The sequence below is a fragment of the Solanum pennellii genome, chromosome 10 (genome assembly GCF_001406875.1).
Source record: "Solanum pennellii chromosome 10, SPENNV200".
NCBI classification, from domain to species: Eukaryota; Viridiplantae; Streptophyta; class Magnoliopsida; order Solanales; family Solanaceae; genus Solanum; species Solanum pennellii.
In genome coordinates this window covers 53,555,261-53,577,501 of record NC_028646.1, presented here as the reverse complement: position 1 = coordinate 53,577,501, position 22,241 = coordinate 53,555,261, and positions in this window count along the sequence as shown.

The following is a 22,241-nucleotide window of genomic DNA, read 5'->3' as shown; positions in this document are numbered from 1 at the left end:
CGCAAACCAACTTTGTCCAAGAGGTTTGATACAACAACCTTATGTGATAACGACACAACTATTGAATGGAATAACCAAAATCAATAGGGATCTGGTATACTCGAGAAGATCGGGTATCTACCCTATCATTAAAATTTACCAAGCAGCAGATAGAGAAAGATCAAGAGAGACAAGAACATGGAAACAATCATGAGAAAAGTTGAAATTTTGTCTAATAATGTCATTGGAGTTTGTGCTCGAGATGTTAATGTTATGAATATAGGGTGTGCTACTTCAGATGAATCCAAATTTCATGACTTGTATTATGAAGAGGCAAACTATTTGGACAACCATGGTACAGGTTATTATTCAAACTACACTAGGCAGGGTGTTAATCAAGGTTTTAATAAAGATAAAGGATTGAAATATCGAGATTAGGAATAGAGGGATGAAAATCCCAATTCCAATGGGGGGGGGGGTGGAATAGGTATGTGCCTCTCTACGAATGTCAAAAGCCAAATATTAAGATGGTGGAAAGTCTGAATATATGCTCTCACGTATCCTAAACAAGGTTGAAGGGCCAGACAAGATTTGGAAAGGAATGAAAGAAGAACTTCGACCCTTAGCCAGACTGTAACCTCTCATTCTACCTCAATCAATAATTTAGAAGCACAGATGGTCCAGATTTCATCGCATTTTAACATGCGTCAACAAGGATGTTGCCTAATGGCACTATGGCAAACCCCAAGAATGAGATTTGAAAGTTGACTTGCATCGTGACATGAAATTTACTAAGGCTTTGTTTTGAGGGGTAACCCAAAACCCTCTTTATTGCTTTATGTTTGTCCTAAAAAATGGTGTTTTAGTTCTGCAGGATGAAGTGAGTCAACTGTATGGAAAGAAGGAGATTTGCAAGCAAAAAGGTTTAGGCTGCGCATCGCAGAATATGTTGGCGATTGTTGGACTTATGACAAGTTTAAGGTACAGTTTGTAAAACTTGGCATGTCCAAAAAATTATTAGCAAATCGCCAACCCAGTTAACGCGATCCCCAGCTTTCCATCCATTTGGACTCCCTAAATTGACTAGAATCTGTATAATTGTCACGCCCTGAGCCTACACCTTCGATGTGGACGGTAATCAAAGACCATTAGAGACCCCAAGTTAACCCTTGTCCTTGCATTATTCACTCAGCGGAAGACTTAAAATTTAGAGAAATAACTCAACAATAATAACTTCAAAGTATTAAATTAGCCAAAATGACAACTTAAATCTTAATCGTACACAACTAATATGCATAAGACAAAAGACTAATGTTATCTGTCTATGAAGACTCTAAAGTAAATATGGATGTTAAGATAGGACACCCAAAAATCCTAACAACTGAAAATGAAAGGAAATAACTGAATGATAAAGACGTCCTCCAGAAAGAAAGAAGGCTCACTAGCTTACTCTAAGTTGTTCACTGGATCAACTGTGTGCCAAATGTCGATCTTAGTTACCTGCGTCTGCATCATGATACAATGTAGGCCAACTGGCATCACTACATTGAATGAATGAGTATGCGAGTTCGAATGCTAAACAACACTAGAGCTTGAAAATAAGTAAGAAGGAACACTTTCCTTCGCTCTATTAAACTCATGAATAAGTAACTCATTTAAATATAAAGGGATAATGCACAAGTACCCCCTCAACCTATGACCGATATCTCATAGACACACTTATACTATACTACTGTCCTATTACCCCACTAAATTTATTTTAATAATAATTTTCTACCCCTTTTTGGCCTACGTGACACTATCTTGGGGGCCCAACACTAGTTGACTTTTTCTTTCAAGTTAGTGCCTAGTAAGCCCAAAAGGGGTAGAAAATTACTTATAAAATAAGTTCAGGGGGTAGTAGGACTTAGTATAATATAAGTGTGTCTCTAGAATTTCGGGCATAGGTTGAGGGGGTACTTATGTATTTTCCCTAATATAAAAATTAACAATAAGTTCAATATAATGAAAAGTTATTTGAAAACATGTTGTACACCCTGAATGTATAAAAGGACATAATTGACTTTTAGATGAATGTAAAAATACAAATAATATTATGTATATAAATGAATAAATTTAATTACTATGGGAGTTTCTCTAACTGACAACAATCACTTAAGAGTTATAGTGATGATACAATGATCTACCTCACACTGCCAGCTCATCCGATGCCCAGCCAAAGGTATAAGCCTTGAACTTTCCAATGGATCCTATAGTCTAATGTGAAAAGGGTTCATTAAAAAATGTCACATACGGGAATTACCCCGTAGACGTAAACAACATTGTCATCCTCGGAGAGAACTAAGACTAGCCTCTTTGCATTAATAATAGCATATATAGGTTAGAATGTGCGGAAAATTAAAACTTTTCATCTATATATACTTCATGAGGTTTACTTTGAACTCTCGCTTACACATAATATATTCATAGCGAGTATACATAGACTCTTCATAAAAGAAGATTAGATAGTCTTCTACTTTTATGCCACATATAGGTAACATACATAATATAATCTTAATAAGGATATCTCATATTAAACCATCTAAATGGAATAAAACAATATGGGCATAGCCCTTACACAAATGTATATATGTCAATTAGGGCATACAAGCATATCTAGAAACAATAAGAGTGAAATGGTTGTCGTTAGACTATAACAATACAACATAGGTAGAGTGAGATAAAAGAGTCATCCTCGAAACTTTAGGACATAACCACACTTGGAGAAATGATCCAAGACTTCCTTCCAAAGTGGTCATCAACCCTTCAACGACCGATGCATAAAATGTTGGGGGAAAATGTTAAATAAGGGTTAGCACATCACTTGTACTATGTATGGAAACACATGCACATAAAACATATAAATCATGCTAGAAGGACATTAGTTCAAAACTAGTCCGAGTTACTTTTAAAGACCTTATGCACAATCAAGAACACATATAGGAACATAACTACATATTTCCCAAGACAATAGTATGTTCAATACAAGACCAACATCATCAAGTATAACCATGTCAATATGATTAATAGCATAATAGAACCATAGCCAACACAATTCCAACATCATGTAAAATCAAAAAACCATTTATAAGAGTTTATGCCATAATAATACATACAAGACCCTTACTTATAGTCCCCCATCAAGTCTACAAGTGCATTACTATGTAAAGCCTTATAACCTTAATTAATCAAGAAAACCAAATAAAGGATCACAAGCAATGCCTAACTTCACATAACATAGCATTAAGAGTAGTCATCATCATAGTTTACCAATAATAGACCAATAGCATGTGCGTAAATGAAACAAACATCTAATAGTATCATCAAAACGTAATGTCAAGGCATACATTTCATTCACTTTATAAGAGAATGAGAAGATAAGAACATCCTTCTAAGACTTTCCTCAAGGCTAGCTAGTGCAATGAATAGATAGAGTCACATACCCTTACCTCGACTAAGTCAAACCCCTTAAGTCATCCTAGTTAGAGTTCACTTTATTACTTAATTTTACCTTCGAGAACATCTTGCCTTAACCGACATAGGCTACACGAGCTACTGTGTAATCCGGTGTCATATAACCATTCACCGAATGAAGGTGGACAACTTGCCAAGGTGGTACAAGAACATGAACATGGCATCTAGGTGGTACCACTAGCTAGTATTCCTATGGGGGCAACATAGTTTATGAACTGGGAGACATATGACACCCTCTTAATGCTACATGCGTTATAGTCTCCAATCTCATTATTACAACAGTGAACCTACCTTCCCTCTATGGGAAGGGACACTCCTCACCAGACGTTCACTCGATGCGAAGCTATAGTCCCTTATGAAATGTCTTTCTTTAACAATCATAACTTAGTTGAGGTCATACAAGAATAGCTCCTTCTATATTCATAGTCATTAGCTCAATAGGAAATGCATGAGGACACCTTTCATTACAACCCTCATATGTGAGATTATCACATTAACATTATTATATCATAGTAAGGTACCTATTTAATTCATAAGGAACCTTATATCCTTACATCTTAAGCATAATCTCACAATCACATAACCAATACATTTCAATCGCATTATCATGCCACACCTACTTAATCCAATTATAATACATACTTCAATTAAAGTTCATCACCAAGCACAAGCCATCAGAATTGAAGTAAAGGTTTAGGATATCAAGACTTACCCAATCTCCCTCAAGAGCCATCATCATGGTATTACTACCAACCAAGTAAATTCAATCCAATAATAGGTGTAGTAACATAAATCAATGGTAATTAACACAATAATGAAATCAATTGCATAACTACAAATTCAATTCAATACTAGTTCATAACCTAGGGTTAAGGAATTTCGGTTAATTCATTATGTATTCCACAAACTAGGTTAATTCAATAAGAACAAATGTAATTGAACCATGATACGACATAATCTAATCATAATAATCAAAATAAACAGTAAACAATACAGATTAGAAGATCAAATTCGTATTAGGAAGAAACTAATGTGAAATCATCTTTTGAAAACCAATCTTGAAGGAACCCTTTGAAGAAATGAATCAAAAAGATGAAAGGATCCCATACCTTGTTATTTGTTGAAGATTGATGGATAAAAGTACTTTTATTTCTTCCCTAAAGGACTTGACCTAGCCCTTCTTCTATTTGGGAGAGTGAATTTAGAGAGAAGGAAGATCAATTGTGTTTTCGGATTTAGAGGTGTTAAGTTGTGTTTAGACTTAGGGTAGGTTATATAGATAATTAATTAACCTAATTAACCAACCCCTAAACACTAATTAATCCCCTAACTAACTAACTTAATTAAATGACTCAACTAAAACTCACCAGCAATTAAAGAACTCACCTACGAGACCCTGACATACGGGCCATAGGTCCGTCCACGGTGCCTTGGACCAACCGTCCTGCATAACTGTCGTTTTGGCAGAGAGTTACTGAAATGCATTTTTAGGAATATGGCTAAGTGACCATTGAAAGATCAATCGACGCCCCTTCGATTGGATTACGCCACGACTCCTGCAGGTCGTACGTACCACTGGCTCAAGGCATCTTCTTGACAAAAATGGAAGGTCCTCCTCAAGGAACCTTAGGATAGTCTTTTGGTATTCGTACCTGGATGTTTCGACCCTAAAAAAAACATTAATACAAGTTAGAAAACATACTACCAAATATCATAAAATTTTGACTCTTAAAACCCCGTCAAATAGGGTAAGGCACACTAGCACCTTTTGCACACTTCTCCGGACGTCATGGACGTTCGTTGAAGTTTTGACTCTAAATCATCTTAAATGTCTTTTATACTCTATTATTGAACTTAAAACAGAGTTATAGACCTTATAAACACATGTGAGGCTCTAGACTAGGTCTTGGATTTTCGGAGTGTTACATTATCCCCCATTAGGAACATTCATCCCCATATTACGCTACAAATCTTTCGAAGGGAAAGGATAGACACAATACTAGCACCCCAACCAAAAACATGAAAAATCAATATGAGTTACAACTCAAATCATAACAACATGGCATTTGCACAAAGTAACTCAAAATATCAATTATAACACCTATGACCTCAACATGACAACATGAGGAATTTCTTTCTCAATACAACATGGGCTCAACATATCATAAAAGAGTAAATTATGTACAAATTCAACCCATCATCATTCCGAATATCATTTCATAAATGCAACAACATACAAACTACACGATAAGTGCAACAACAAGCAAAATATCATTTTCACATGAAACTTCTTTTTAGCAAAACCTTATCATAAATATGCATATCTTTGCCAAAGAAAGTCAAATTCAATTTATTCAATATTTTCTTTACTAGTAAGAAAAATTAGCCTTAATCAACAAAGAGATGAGGGTAACAGGAGTTCATGTGGGCCTCGGCCTCCCATGTTGCCCCATTAACTAGGTGGTTCTTGCATAACACCTTTACGGAAGCCACCTACTTTTTCCTCAACTCCTTCACTTGTCTATCAAGGATTTCAACCAGAACCTCCTCATAGGAGAGGTTCTCTTCTACACCTAGACCCTCAATAGGAAAAATGGACTTGGGATCAGCGATGCACTTCTTAAGCCTAGAGACATCGAACATCGGATGAATCGAAGCCAAGTCACTAGGTAATCTCAACTCGTATGCAACCTAGACAACCCTTTGAAAATGTCATAGGGACCCACATAACGAGGACTCAACTTCCCTTTGTTGCCATATCTCACCACTCCCTTCATTGGTGAAATTTTTAGATACACCTTATCCCCCTTTTTCAAATTCTAAATCCCTTCTCATATGGTTGACATAAGACTTTTGCAAGCTATCGGTTTTTTTTCTTCAACCGGTTCCGTATAATGTGAACTTTCTCAAAAGTCTTATAAATTTATTCAGGACACAAGTGTGAAGGCTCGCCCACTTCAAACCATCAGATTGGAGATCTACATCTCCTACCATACAAGGCTTAGAAAGGAGCCATAGATATAGTTGAATGGTAACTATTGTTTTATGACTAATCAACCAAAGGAAAGTTTTTATCCTAATTTCCCTTAAAATAAATTATACAAGCTCTAAGCATATTTCAATGGTTTGAATAGTACGTTTCACGCCTTAAAAGTGGTGCTTAATTTCACCTTTGTACCTAACACTTTTTAGAATGACCTCCAAAACCAATATGTGAATTGTATGCCTTTATCCGATATGATGGATAACGGAATACCATGGTGACACACAATCTGAACAATGAAGATCCTTGCATAATCCTCTGCCGATTAAGTGGACTTGACGGGAATAAAATAAGCAAATTTGGTCAAACTATCCACAACCACCCATATTGAGTCATGCGGCTTTTGTGTCCGAGGTAACACTACCACGAAGTCCATATTAATATATTACCCCTTCCAAGTGGAAACTTGTATGTCACGACCGGAATCTAGACCCAAGACAAGACCGGCTCGTTGACCTCTCTGAGGTCGCATACAAGCCTACATACATCTTTCTTACTTCACCTAGGTTAATTTTAACGGAAAATTTGAAACTTTTTGTTTCTTAATATACATGTATACATACTACATAACATCATAGGCGTTGACAAATCAACCATCTAATAAAGAGATAATCAAATGAAAGAATCAGTTCACAATTTTATTAAACGTATTTTTACCAAAACGACAGCAATACAATGTCTGAACAAAAGTGGAAAGAAACACTAGTGGAACATGTTCCAGCTATAGCCTACATCAAATCTATGAAATAACAGTAGACATCCTCGAAATCATGAGGGCCTACTAAGTCTGGATGAAAGCTCCATGTACGGATAGCTGCACCGCCAACATGTAAGCTTTAGCGTGGACCTGTGCCTGCACCTAAAATTGTAGAATTGTATGGAATTAGTACACACTTGTACTAAGTGTGGGTATATGTAAGCACACACAATGTACATGCATGAGTAAGAACAACTCTTTCCTAACAACATGATTATGGAAAGTCAAGTCAGTGGACTTTCCAAAATGGGATTCGGAAAGTTAGTGAGCTTTCAAAATATGGATAAGTAAAGTTGGTGAGCTTTCCAAATTTTGATTAGGAAAGTCATTCCATGAGAGTAACATTAATAATCATTCTTATCATATTACACACAACATATAACATCTTACACATAGCACAAATCATTTTGCATATACTACATAACATGTTTCATATCATTCATTCATATATATCATGAGACCTTGGAATCATGGACTTGAAATTAAGATTTCCCAAAATGAGGGCCCAACATATGGGACCTCGAATAGGGAGCCTTCATTAGCAAAGATAGAGTTTGCTTCATTCATTCGTGCGTACTTTATTTCATTTCGTTCATAGGCTAGTTCAAATTCAAGCTATACCTAGGATGTAGTTTAAGACTTTCATCGGGTTCGTTGTGCAATGATCAAGAATGACCTAGTGTCATTCCTTAAGTCTAGCTCACCTCTTAATCATCATATCCTAACACCGTTGGTATCATTCATTTCTTTATGTGCATCATTTGAAGCTGGCCTCATTTATTTATTGGGAACTTTATGTTTAACCGACATGGATCATGTGAGCATCATGAAATCTTATGTCTCCCCCACACCAAAAAGAGGTGGAATCACCGGCAAAAGTGACCTAAAACATGCTAGGGTACATGGGAAATGAACCCCGCCAGAATCCTATATTGACAGTATAGGTTCGAAGACTAGGAGATATAAAGAGACTCATGCCCAGCATGCCGGACAGTCTAATCTCATGAGAGTTACGTGAACCTCCGCCCTTCCTGAAATAAGGCATCACCGCTCATAACTAGTCTATCGGTGCTTAGTATAAAGTTCCATTACATTCAACTCAAACGTCACAGAAGATAGCTTCTATTATGAGGACATCATGGCTCAATAGATGATTTGTCATTTCATCATTAGTATTAAGTGTATTATTCTCAATACTTTCATTAGAGTGTTCATAGAGACTGGTCTCTTCATTAACTTTACACTCTCATAGGTGAGTACGTTTTGGTAACATTTACTTAGGTTCATTTGAGATTGCTCTCATCTTTTACATTAGTCTTTTATCATATTGTCAGCACATTCATTAACTTTAGCATATTTTCTCTTCATAGTTACTCACCCCTTATTACGTGAATGTTCGTTTTATCATATGCCAATGCACTCGGCCATTTTAGTGTGTTTTACATTCTTACTTAACCCTTCTAAGGTTTCATCATTTCATTACATACATCTTAGGTTCACTTACTTCTTAATGTATTCTAGAATTGTGGGTCTATACATACAAACCATGAGGCTTCACTCATAGTTCGTTTAAGTGATTCATCTCTTCCTAAGATTATGTGATACAAGACTTATGCATCATGTATGTATGCTAAGATCTTGACTTCGATCGAAGTAGGCAGCATTATTCATGAACATTTAATTTACGTATAACTTATGAATCAATACGGAATTTGCGCAAGGGAACCTGATTTCGAATCCCTTGGACAACACTTATTTTTCATTTACTTTATTTTAGGTTATAACGGGCTTGGGGGCCCGAGATCGATCCCCAACGCCTTCATTTTTTTTCTTTTTTTTTATTTCTTTCTCAGTCACTTGTGTTGGGACCGACAGGTTGTGGGATCGAACCCCTACAACCTCATTTCTTTTATTTTCATTTTTCCTTGATTTTTCCAAGTTGACCGTAAAGGTGTGGGATCGAATCCCCACAGCCTCACTTTATTTTTCTTTAAATTTCCTTTTTCCGCTTAGAGGTCGTGGGTTAGATTCCCACACTCCTAAACATTTATTTTCTTTTAATCCCCTAGTTTGACTGAGAGATTGTTGGTTCCAATCCCACTCCTCTCATTTCTTATTTTCATAATTCCATTTTCCAGCCAAGATCACGGTTCTAATCCCCCTCACCACTTTATTATTAACTCACTTATTTTCATGGTTTTTAACATGGTGAGGTCACGAGTTCAATCCTACACGACCTTACTTGTTTTAATCAATTTTTCACAACATTTTGACCTACTTCAATGTGACCGAAATTCATCAACTTTTACTAGGAAAGCTTGTAGTTTGTCAACCTCCCTTTCAACACATTACACATTAGTTCTTAGGGAAATTACATAGTTCATTTAGAAAGATTTAGGTTCAATTTCATTGATTCACTTAGCCAAGAGTTTCTCACTCAATTCAGCCACATTACACTTCATATGAACCTCACGATTTACATAGGTTTGTGCACGTAAGAATACAACAATAAGATTGAATTTTAGAGCTTTAAAACTGAGAGCACATAGTCACTGTTCACATTGCACCACATACACATAGTTTCGGACCACATAGGTTGTAATTTTACGATTTCAAACACAAATAGGCCGGTGAAAGACGAGTAGGCAAGCACGCGGGTTGTACCGGTCAGCTTTGAGCTGTCGAGTGACGATTGGCCGAGGGGACTTCCATCATGTAGCTGGGTACAAATAAGCCAGTTATATTCATGAACATTATCATCACAAAATCACAACATGCGCCTAATATCTACCAGCAAACATACCCAACCTACAAATCATTGGGAGCTAGTGACGGGGACATGCAATGGGTAACAATCCTAGTTTTTTAATTTTAATATACGGAACCTTAAGGGGTCTCTTGGGAAAGACAACAAGGAAGAAGAGAACCCATACCTTTTTGACGTTCAAACCTCAAATTTATGCCCACAGAAATCCTTCAAACACACGTCCAAACCAAAATCACAACACCAAATTCGACGGAACACCTTCCCTTTTTGCCTAACGTTTTTGATTAACTTATTTGTGTATATTTTTCATGTAAGTTCTTTAAGTGTGAAGAAGTTTAGTAATTTTTCTATTAATGAAGTTATTTCTGCAGAGAGTGTGTGAATGAGAGAAGAGAGAATGTTCATGTGTTGAGAGAAAGACATGAGTAAGGAGAGTTTTCTTAGGATTAGGAGTTTAGTTTAGCACTAAGTCAAATAAGGTTTAGTTAAATGCTAAAATCTGATTTAATTTAATCACATGTGAAAGGACCATTATGCCCTTACAAAAAAATCAGATTTTAAATCACCAATTAAACCCTCAAGATTTCCTCAATGAGGTCTATAAGATTCTCTATGTTATGGGTGTAACCTCAATGCAGAAGGTCGAGTTAGCAGTCTATCAACTCAAAGATGTGGCCTAAACAAGGTATGTGCAATGGAGGGATAATAAGACCCTAAGAGGTGGTCCAGTGACTTAGGAGATCTTCAAGAAATCTTTCCTGAATAGGTTCTTTCCCTAAAGAAATGAGGTAAGTTAAGCTGGAAGAATTCATCAACTTTCGTCAAGGAGGTATGAGTGTACTTGACTATTCTTTTAAATTTAATAAATTGTCCAAGTATGTTCCATCCTTAGTTTCGAACCCAAGGGATGAGATGAGTAATTTTATTATGGGGGTGTCCAATGACTTGGTGGAAGAATGTCGTTAGGCTATGCTTCATATAACTTGAATTTATCTAATCTCATGGTCATGCTCAACAAGTGGAAGATAATAGGTTGAGGAGAAAGAATAGGGAGGCAAAGAAGTCAAAGTCTTAGGAAGGTGGTTCCTCTAAGGGTAGGCTTGACATTCAAGACAAGCCTAGGTTCAAGAACAGGTTTATTAATCAACTTCCTTCCAAATTTTCCAAGGCTCGTGATGATAGGGTGTCTAACCCTAAGTCTTAAAGTGGAAGAGTTACTAGATCACCAAGTAAGAAGCCAACTTGTGAAGAGTGTGGCAAGAAACATTATGGTGATTGCCTTGTTGGGACGGACAATTGTTTTAGTTGTGGCAAGAGTGGCCACAAGGTTAGGTATTTCCCTAATGTGAAGGGTCAAGATAAAGGAAACGGTCCACCTCAAGCTAGTGGTTCTAATGTGGATGCTCTGAAGAAGAATCACTTTTATGCACTTCGCTCAAGGGGTGAACAAGAGAGTTCTCTCGATGTGGTGACGGGTATGTTACAAGTCTTCACTATTGATGTTTATGCTTTACTTGACCCGGATGCTACATTATATTTTGTTACTCCCTTGATAGCTAGGAAGTTTTATATTTTGCCTGATATCCTAAATGATCATTTCATGGTAACTACCCGGTCGGTGAGTTGGTGGTTGCAAAGAGGGTATATAGAAATTGTCCTATAATCTTTCCCAATAGAGTTACTTATTTTAAATTAGTACAACTTGATATGGTCGATTTTGATGTCATCTTAGGGATTAATTGGTTGCATGATTGTTTTGCTTCCATTGATTGTAGAACAAGAATTGTCAAGTTCATTTTTCAAAATGAACCATTTTAGAGTGGAAGGGGGGAAATTCTATTCCTGGAGGTCGTATTGTTTCTTGTTTGAAGGCTTGTAATATGATCTAAAAAGGGTGTTTATACCATATTTTAAGATTCAAAGACTTAGACCCCAAAAATCCTCCCATTGAGTTAGTTCTCGTAGTGAGGGAATTTACGGAGATCTTTCCTAATGATCTTCCCAGAATCCTCCCAAACGCGAAATTGATTTTGGTATTGACTTGCTACCGAATACCAACCCCATTTCAATTCCTCCTTATCGGATGGCTCCAGCTGAATTGAAACAATTTAAGGTTCAGCTCAAGGACTTACTGACGAAGGCTTTATTAGACCTAGTATTTCTCCATGGGGTTCAATGGTTTTGTTTGTAAAAAAGAAGATGGGTCACTTAAATGTGCATTGATTATTGCCAACTCAATAAAGTCACCATTAAGAATAAAAATCCTCTCCCTCGGATTGATGACTTGTTTGATCAACTCCAAGGGGAAAGCTACTTCACTAAGATTGACTTGAGATCAGGGTATCAACAACAAAGGGTGAGAGGTGACTATATACAAAAAATGACATTTCCGACTAGATATGGTTACTACGAATTACTAGTAATGTCCTTTGGTTTCACTAATGCCCTTGGGGAGTTTATGGACCTCTTGAATAGGGTATTTTGAAGTTACATAGATTCATTTGTCATTGTCTTCATTGACGACATCTTGGTATATTCAAAAAACGAGGGTGATCACATGAACCATTTAAGCGTGGTGTTGCAAGTGCTTTAGAAAACCAATTATTTGCCAAGTATAGCAAATGTGAGTTTTCGTTAAGGTTGGTGGCGTTTCTTGGGCATATCATCTCTAGTCAGGGATTTGAGGTTCATCCAAGAAAAACCGAGGTGGTCAAGAAATGTCCTAGACCATTCACTCCAACCGATATTAGAAGCTTTTTTGGGTCTTGCAGGTTATTATAGGAGATTTGTGGATGGTTTAGCATCCATTGCTTCTCCCTTGACTACCTTGACCCAAAATAGTGTAAGATTTGAGTGTTTGAAGGCATGTGAAAGAAGCTTCCAATTCTTAAAAGAGCGGCTTACCTCTGCTCTGGTGTTGACCTTATCGGAGGGTACCAAGGGCTTAGTTGTGTATTGTGATGCATCCCAAGTGGGCTTAGGGTGTGTTCTTATGCAACATGGGAAAGTAGTAGCTTATGCTTCTAGGAGACTTAAGGTGCACGAGAAGAATTATCCAACTCATGATCTTGAGTGAGCAGCCGTGGTATATTCCTTGAAAACATAGAGGCATTATTTTCATGGTGTTCATGTTGATGCGTATACAAACTAGAAGAGTCTTCAATATGTATTTACTCAAAAGGAGTTGAATCTCCAGGTAAGAAGGTTGTTGAAATTATTGAAGGATTACGACATGAGTGTTCTCTACCACCCCGGCAAAGCTAAAGTGGTTGCGGATGCTCTAAGTCGTATGACCATGGGTAGTGTGTCTCATGTAGAAGAAGACAAGAAAGACCTAGTGAAATATGTTCATACGTTTGATAGATTGGTTGTTATATTGGAAGATTCTCCAAATGATGTTTTTATGGTCCATCATAAGTCTGAATCATCTTTGGTGGTCGAGGTGAAATCTAAGAAACACCTTGATCAACCATTGATGCAGTTGAAGGAGTCGGTTATTGGTAAGCTTAATGAGTCATTCTCCTTAGGGGAATGCTGTCTTGAGGTATCAAGAAAAGTTGCGTGTAGCCAATGTTGATGACTTGAGAAACCAGATTCTTGAGGAAGCTCATGGTTCTCATTATTCCATTCATTCGAGTTCTACAAATATGTATGATTACGTTAGAGAAGTGTTTTGGAGGGAAGGCTTGAAAGGGGACATATCGGAATTTGTTGCAAAATGTCTAAATTGCCAACAAGTGAAAGCCAAACAGTAAAAGTCGGGTGGTTTAGTTCAATAAATACAAGTTCCCACTTGGAAGTGGGAAGGCATATATATGGATTTCGTGGTAGGTTTGCCTCAGACACAAAATCATAATGATTCTATATGGGTGGTTGTGGATAGGTTAACCAAATCCGCTCATTATATTCCCGTCAAGTCCACATACTCAGCGGAGAATTATGCAAGGATCTTTATGGATGAGATTGTGTGTCGCCATGGTATTCTGTTATCCATCATTTCGGATAGGGGTGCACAATTCACATCTAGGTTTTGGAGGTCATTCCAAAAAGGGTTGGGTACCATGGTAAAGCTAAGCACCACTTTTCATCCCCAAACAGATGTTCAAGCATAGTATGCTATTAAACCCTTGAGGATATGCGTAAAGCTTGTATTATTGACTTCAAGGGAAATTGGAATAGACATTTTCCCTTAGTTGAGTTCTCATATAACAGTAGTTACCATTCATCTATATCTATGGCTCATTTCGAATCCTCTTATGGTAGGAGATGTAGATCTCCAATTGGATGGTTTCAAGTGGGCAATGTTTCACTCTTGGGTCCCGAATTGATTTATAAGACTTTGGAGAAAGTTCATATGATAAGGAATCAGTTGAAAACAACCTATAGCTGACAGAAGTCTTATAACGACCATAGGAGAAGGGATTTAAAATTGTAAGAGGGGGATAAAGTGTATCTAAAAACCTCACCCATGAAGGGAGTAGTGAGTTTTGGCAAAAAGGGGAAGTTGAGTCCTCGTTATATTATGTGGTCCCCTATGATATTTTGCAAAGTGTTGGCAAGGTTGCTTACGAGTTGAGATTACCTAGTGAATTGGCTTTGATTCATCCAATGTTCCATGTTTCCATGCTTAAGAAGTGTACCAAGGATCCCAAGTCCATTCTTCCTATTGAAGGTATAGGTGTGGAAGAGAACCTCTCTTATGAGGAGGTTTCGGCTGAAATCTGTGATAGACAAGTAAAGAAGTTGAGGAACAAGGAGGTGTCTTCCGTAAAGGTGTTATGGAAGAACCAACTACTTGAGCATGCAATATGGGAGGCCGAGGCAGACATGAAGTCCCGTTACATACCCTCATCTCTTTGTTGATTAAGGTTAGTTGTTCCTAATTATAATGAAAATAATAAATAAATTGAATTTGGCTTGTTTTGCAAAGATGTGCATGTTTAAGGTAAAGGTTTTTGCTAAAATAAAGTTTCATATGAAAATTCTCTTTTGCTTCTTTTGAACTTATTTGAGTATTTGGTATGTGTTGTCTTCATGAAATTATGTTGATCATGTTGAAATGTTGTTAAAGGAATTTTGACATATTTGACTCTTTAATGATATGTTAAGCTCATGTTGTTGAGAAAAAAGAGATTTCTCCTATTGATATTGAGATTTTATGTGTAGTAATTAACGTTATGAATTACTAAGTGTAAATTCTATGTTGAGTTGAAACTCTTGTTTGATATGTTGTTGGTGGATTGCCAGTCTTGAGTCTATCCTTTCCCTTCAAAACATTTGTAGTGTCATTCGGGGACGAATGTTCCTAAGGGGGGGATAATGTAACACTCCAAAAGTCTAAAGCGTAATATAGATCCTCACAAGAGTGTCTAAGAGTTTTAACATTGTTTTAACGTCAAATATAATGTATATGAGTCAGTTAGAATGTATTAGAGTCAAAACGTTCAGGAACTTCCATAACGTCCGGAAACTAGTGCAAAAGTTGTAGCGTGCCTTAGCCTAATTGACGAGATTTTAGGAGTCAAAATTTAATGAAATTTGTTGGTAAGGTGTCTGAAATGTATTAGATTTTGTTTATGGTCGAAATGTCTGGTACGACTCCCCAAGGACAAACCAAGCGTCTTTAAGGAGAACCCTTGCATTGTGGCTAAAGTTGTCTAAGACAGTAGCCATCGAAGAGAAGCAGGCTACGAGGCGTGGTCGAATCGATGGGGTGTCGATGTCTACCTTCGATGGTTACTTAGACATTTTCCGAAAAAACCACTTTGGCCAGTCTCTGGCAAAATCAACTGTGTGTATGACGGTGGTTGAACAATGCCCGTCGTCAGACCTACGGACCGTAGGTCGTGGTCTCATAGGCCAGGGCTGCAATTTCACTGGTGAATTTTAAGTTAATCCATCTAATTAATATATTGGGTAGTTAATTAGATAGGGGTTAAAGGAGGTATAATGAATTTATTTAATGACTTATATAAAGCCCCAAACCTAATTAAACTAACCCATCTCTCATATTTCCCAAAACTCAATTGCTCCTCCTTCTCTCTTCATGCTCTCTTCCAAAACTCCATAGAAGAACCATCAAACGAGGGTTCTAGGGAAGCAAGAAGACTACTTTCTCCATCAATATTCATTAATGAAAAACTTTTTGGAAATACTCTCACCTTTGGGATTCCTTTACCCAAAGGGTTCCTTCATAATTGATTTTAAGAAGATTAGTTTCAAGTGAGTTTCTTTATATTACGAATTTGATCTTCTAAAATTGTATTGCTCATGGTTTCTTTTGATTATTATTTTTAGAATATGGTGTATTATGATTCAATTATGCTAGTTCTTGATATATTGACCTAGTTTGTGGAAGATGACATTTTTCCCTTTAACCCTATCTTATGAACTAGCGATGAGTTGATGAGTAGTGATTCAATTGACTTCATTTTTGTGTTAATTACTATTTAGTTATGATATTACACCCATTGTTTGGTTAAATTTGATGGTTGATGGTAAAACCTTGGATGATGTCTTGAGAAGGAGATTGGGTAAGTCTTGTAATCTCAAACATTTGCTTCAATTATGATTACTTGAGTTCAGTGATGAATTTATATTGAAGTATACCTTATGATGAGAAACTTTAGGGTTGGTATGATGGTTAATTGAAATGTGTTAATTATGTGATTATGAGATTATGCTTAAGATGTAGTGATATAAGGTTGGTTATTAAGTATCTATGTGCCTCACTATGATATAATGATGTTAGTAGGCTAATCTCACATATAAGGGTTGTAATTAAAGGTGTTCTCATGAAATTCCTATTGAGTTATGACTGTGAATATATAAGGGGTAGACCCTATGACATAAACTAAGTTATGTTAATGAAAGACATTTTAAAAGAACTCTAGCTTAGCAACGAGTGAACTAGTGTCCCTTCCCACATGGGGAAGGTAGGTTCACTAATGCACTTATGTGGTTAAAGAATATAATGAATGTAGCATAATGAGGGTCCCAACTATATCTCTTAATTCTTGAACTATGTTGCCCCATAGGAATACTAGCTAGTGGATCCACATAGATGTTATGTTCATGTTTTGGTTCTACCTTTGAAAATAGTCCACCTTCTTTCGGTGTAGGGTTCCATGACACCGAATTCCACATTAGCTTATGTGGTCTATGTCGGTTGATTAAAGATGTTCCCAAAAGTAAAATTAAGTAACAAAGAAAACATTAACTAGGATGACTTGAGGGGTTTGACTTAGTCTAGGTAGGGGTATGTGACTCTACCTATACATTGCATTATTTAGCGTTGAGGGAAGTCTTAGAAGGATGTTCTTATGTGCTTATATTGTTATAATGTGGGTCCCAACTATATCAACCCGAACCAATCCTTCAATTAAATAAATTAATAATTAATTAATTCATTAGGGTAATTACGCTACCATTGGCCTGTAAAAGACCATTTTACCCTAGACCCTCCAAACGTAAGGTTACCCCTTTCAAGTCCGATTTGGACACACTCGGGTGTAAACTTGTATTCGGGGTCCTAACCTCGACCAACCTTGTCCCACCTAGCTCAACTTACTCACCAATTTGGTTGGCTAGGGGAGTGCATAGGCCCGGGGACCTGGTTCCACACGCATGGAGCCGTGGTAGCTTGGCCCCTACACCTTGCCGAGAAGCCTCACCCTCACGGGTTGGGTGCATCCGGTGGGGTGTTGTCCATGTGGGTACCCCTAGGGTTCTAGAGTGGCTGGTTCTATGGTCCTTAGAACGTAACTTAGCATATTTATTTTAGGGTTGTTACATTGTATTTCTTGATGTCAATCACTTGGATTTTGGTGTTCGACTTTCACTTGTTGGCAATTTGGACGTTTTGCAACAAATTCCGCTATTTCCCTTTTTAAGCCTTCCCACCAAAACATTTCCCTAAGGTCTTGATACATCGTTGAAAAATTCGGATGGATGGAATAACGGGAACCATGAGATTCCTCAAGAATCCATTTTTTCAAGTCATCAACACTGGGCACACATAACCTTCCTTGATACCTCAAGACACCATCCCCCTAAGGAGAATGATCATTAATCTTACCAAGAACAGATTCCATCAACTCCATCAAAAGTTGATCAAGGTGTTTCATAGAATTCAAATCAACCACCAAAGGCGATTCAAAGTTAAAATGGACCATAAAACCACCATTTGGAGAATATTCCAATCTAACACCCAACTGAGCCAACCTACGAACATCATTCAGTAGATGTTTCTTGGCTCCTTCTACATGAAAGACACTACCCATGGTCATAAGACTTAGAGCATCCGCAACAACATTAGCTTTTTCGGGGTGGTAAAGAACACTCATGCAGCAATCTTTAAATAATTCCAACCATCTTCTTTGTCAGAGATTTAACGCTTTTTGCGTAAACACATATTGAAGACTCTTATGGTTGGTATACAGATAAACATGGACACCATACAAATAATGCCTCAATATTTTCAAGGCAAATACCGCAGCCGCTAACTCAAGATCATGTCTTGGATAATTCTTCGCATGCACGTTATGTTTCATAGAAGCACAAACTACTAATTTTACATGTTGCACAAGAACATACCTTAAGCCCACTCGGATGCATCTCTATATACAACGAATCCCTTGGTACCCTCCAGTAAAGTCAGCACCTCATCATAGGAAGAAAGTATATATAACCTCAACGTAGCCATTTACTTGCTCATAATAATAGTAATATCACCTACATTCACAACTCAAGAATAAGACTATTGACAAGTTACAGATAAGGTGATCATCATCACCACTACTTCATATAATAATAAATATGCCTTAAAGGCTATGGACAACACATATGTAATAACATTAAAGTAAACACCGCCACCATAAGTGGACCATACCACACAATGCAATACAAGGCTTATCAACAACATTAATATAGAAAAAGTATAGGAGATAAGCTTTCTTAACAGTTTCTCACCCTTTGATCATCATTTACCAATACACCTTGTTTATCAACAATTCCTATATAGAGCAGTATCTATATGTACATTAATAATAAAATAAATCATGTACAAGTCGCTACAAGATCATACTTTAACATAATGCAAGGCATCTCATTTGTACTAGAAAGTAGAGAGTTTAAGATCATCAAATAAGCTCCCTAGTTTAGTTCATCAATCAAGGTTTATCAATAATGTAAATTTTGGGCAGTATCTAAATAGATATAAATCAAATCTAAATCATGCTTCATCTACCCTAGAATTTAGATCACACAATGTTCATTAAAACATGCAAATTGTAGGCTAGTAGAACCTAGATCTATTCATGCAAGTCTTATATAATTTGATAATCAGGGATTTATACCCACAATCAATCAATAATGTCAACTTAAAACAATAGCTATAACCATCTTCACCTAATTGAGTTCAACAATAAATTAGTAAAAGACAAACGTTACAATGAATCATGAAAAACTAGGCAAAGCATGTTCAAATATTCATACATTGATCCACATGGATTATTCATCATCAATTTAACAAAAATTCACGTAAATAAAAGTAGATATAACAACTTCAACATAAATAGAACCACAATGCAATCGATAACAAGTCAATATCACAAAGCCCATGAAAGGACTAAATCTATTTAGGGAAGGAACATGGGTTCATCATGCAGTTGAATTAAAATCATGTTCAAACCAATACATTAACATCAATTAATCATGATTTAACAATTAAAAACGTTTTGAGAAATAACCCATGGATAGATTGAAGAAGAAGAGATTTGATCTTATTTTTCTCTTTGAAAACATTGAGATTAACTCCCTAGATGGAAGGATAACTAGATATGAAGGATTACCATACCTTTATAATCATGAAAATATTTAAAATTGATCAACAAAAAAAATTAATTCATGCTCAAAGATGTATTTGAGCTTCACCAACAATGGAGGTTTCGAGGGAGAAGATTTTGGAGGGAAAGTTCAATTTCGTGTAGAGGGGATTGGAAATGGGGTGTTCACGTGTTGTATCCCTTGTTTACCCTAAAATATAGGTAAATTAATCAATTATAATCATTTTGCGACGTGTTTTAAATTTTTAATTCACCCCTATAATAAAACAGTCGCATGACAGTAATTCAGGTCATAATAAATGGATGACCATCGACTGGTCGTTGGTCAATTGACTGGTCGTCCTCTGGCTTCCGTCAACTGGCCTTGGCCTATTTTTGGGTTGAGACCTTCCCAAGATACGTTTCCATTTACAAGAACTTACCAACAAGCCGTTAGACATCCAACTGACTATCGCTTTGTCCGTCGATGGACATTGGGAAAGTAGTGCCTCGACCAGCCTTGGGTCCTTCTTGTAGGACCTTGTACGGGGCATTTTAGATGTCGTACCCGGACGTTATCAACATAAATAAAACCATCAAAAAGGTTTATAACTACCACATGAGTTTAACCAAAAACAATATACTATATTCGTCCAAACAGGCTAGGCCCCATGAAGACACACTTGCGCGTCTTAAGAGTTACTTTCTAACGTCTTGGACATTCTTGGACGCTTGACCTCCAAACTTCTCAAAACTCCATATAAAATCTTTAAAAATAATTTATATTTAACTTAAAGTCTTCATACGATAATTTCATACAATATATAAACATGCATGGACACATGAGACACATAGGTTACTAGTCGTCGCACGTTTTGGTCATCCCTTGACGTTTGTCTTTTAAATCACCGCAAACTTTACAAACTATCTCTAAACCATATTATAATTTAGTTTAGGACCTTATAACCTTAATATTAACATGTTAGGCTATATAAACCCTAACTCAATTTGGGGTCTTACAATTAGCGTGAGCTTGCACATTTCCTTTGTCTCGCTACTTCAAATTTTGGCAATCCCTAGACTTGTGGCCACTCTTTCCACACCCGAAGTAACTTTCGGTCCCAAAAAGGATATCACCATAATGTTTCTTGCCATACTTTCCACAAGTTGGCTTCTTGTTTGGTGAACTAGTACATCTTGCCTTTTCAGCCATAGGGTTAGACACCCTATCATCACGAGCCTTGGAAAATTTGGAAGTAACATGATTAGAAAACATTTTTCTAAATCTAGGATAGTCTTATATTTCCAACCTTCCATTTGAAGCTCCACCATCATAAGAATTGACCCTCTTGGCCTCTCTTCTTTCTCGTTAACCTAGTTTCTTCCACTTGTTGAAAATGAACCATGAGATGAGAAATATTTATATTTTCATGTAGCATAGACGAACGACATTCTTAAACCAAGTATTCATAAACCCCTGTGTGAAAATGACTCATCTCATCCCTTGGGTTTGACACAAAGGATGGGAAATACTTGGACAATTTAGTAAATTTCAAGGAGTAGTCAAGTACACTCATACCTCCTTGGAGAAGGTTGATGAAATCTTCTACCTTAGCTTCCCTCATAAATCTAGAAAAGAACATATCAAGGAAATCCCTATTGAAAATCTCCCAAGTCACTGGACGACCTCTAAGTGCCCTATTATCTCTCCATTGTGTATACCATGTTTGGGTCACATCATTGAGCTGATAGGCCGCCAACTCGACTTCTGAATTGAGGTAACACCCATTGCATAGAGAATCTTATATGCCATATCAAGGAAATGTTAAGGGTCTTCATCTGATTTTTACCCGAAGAACATGGGTGGATTCATTCTAGTAAAGTCTCTCAAACAAGATGCCATAGTGTTATCATGTTGAGGCACTCGAGGTCCAACCTCCCTATTCACTTTGGCCGTCATAGCTTGGACTTGAGAAGTGACGGCATTACCTTGTGAAGTCATGCCTTAGGCCAAATTGAGAAAATCCTTCTTTATCTCTCCATTAGTCATCGATAGAGGAATAATCGGAACTTGATCACCAATAGCAACTTCTTCAAGTGGAGGGACTTGATTGTCTTGCAGAGGACCTTCATTGTCATGAGCCCATGTATTATCAAGATATTTCTCGTCCCTTTGTGCCGCTTCCATTCGAGTATTCATACCTATAACCACAATAAAAGGTTTAGATGAAAGCACATAATATAGGAATCTAGAGGCACAACACAAGAGTACAAGAAGACGAGGACTTCCTAAGCATCACATAACCCCTCATTCACAAGTGTGGTGTGCTTCACAATTGTGAATAAGAATATACATAG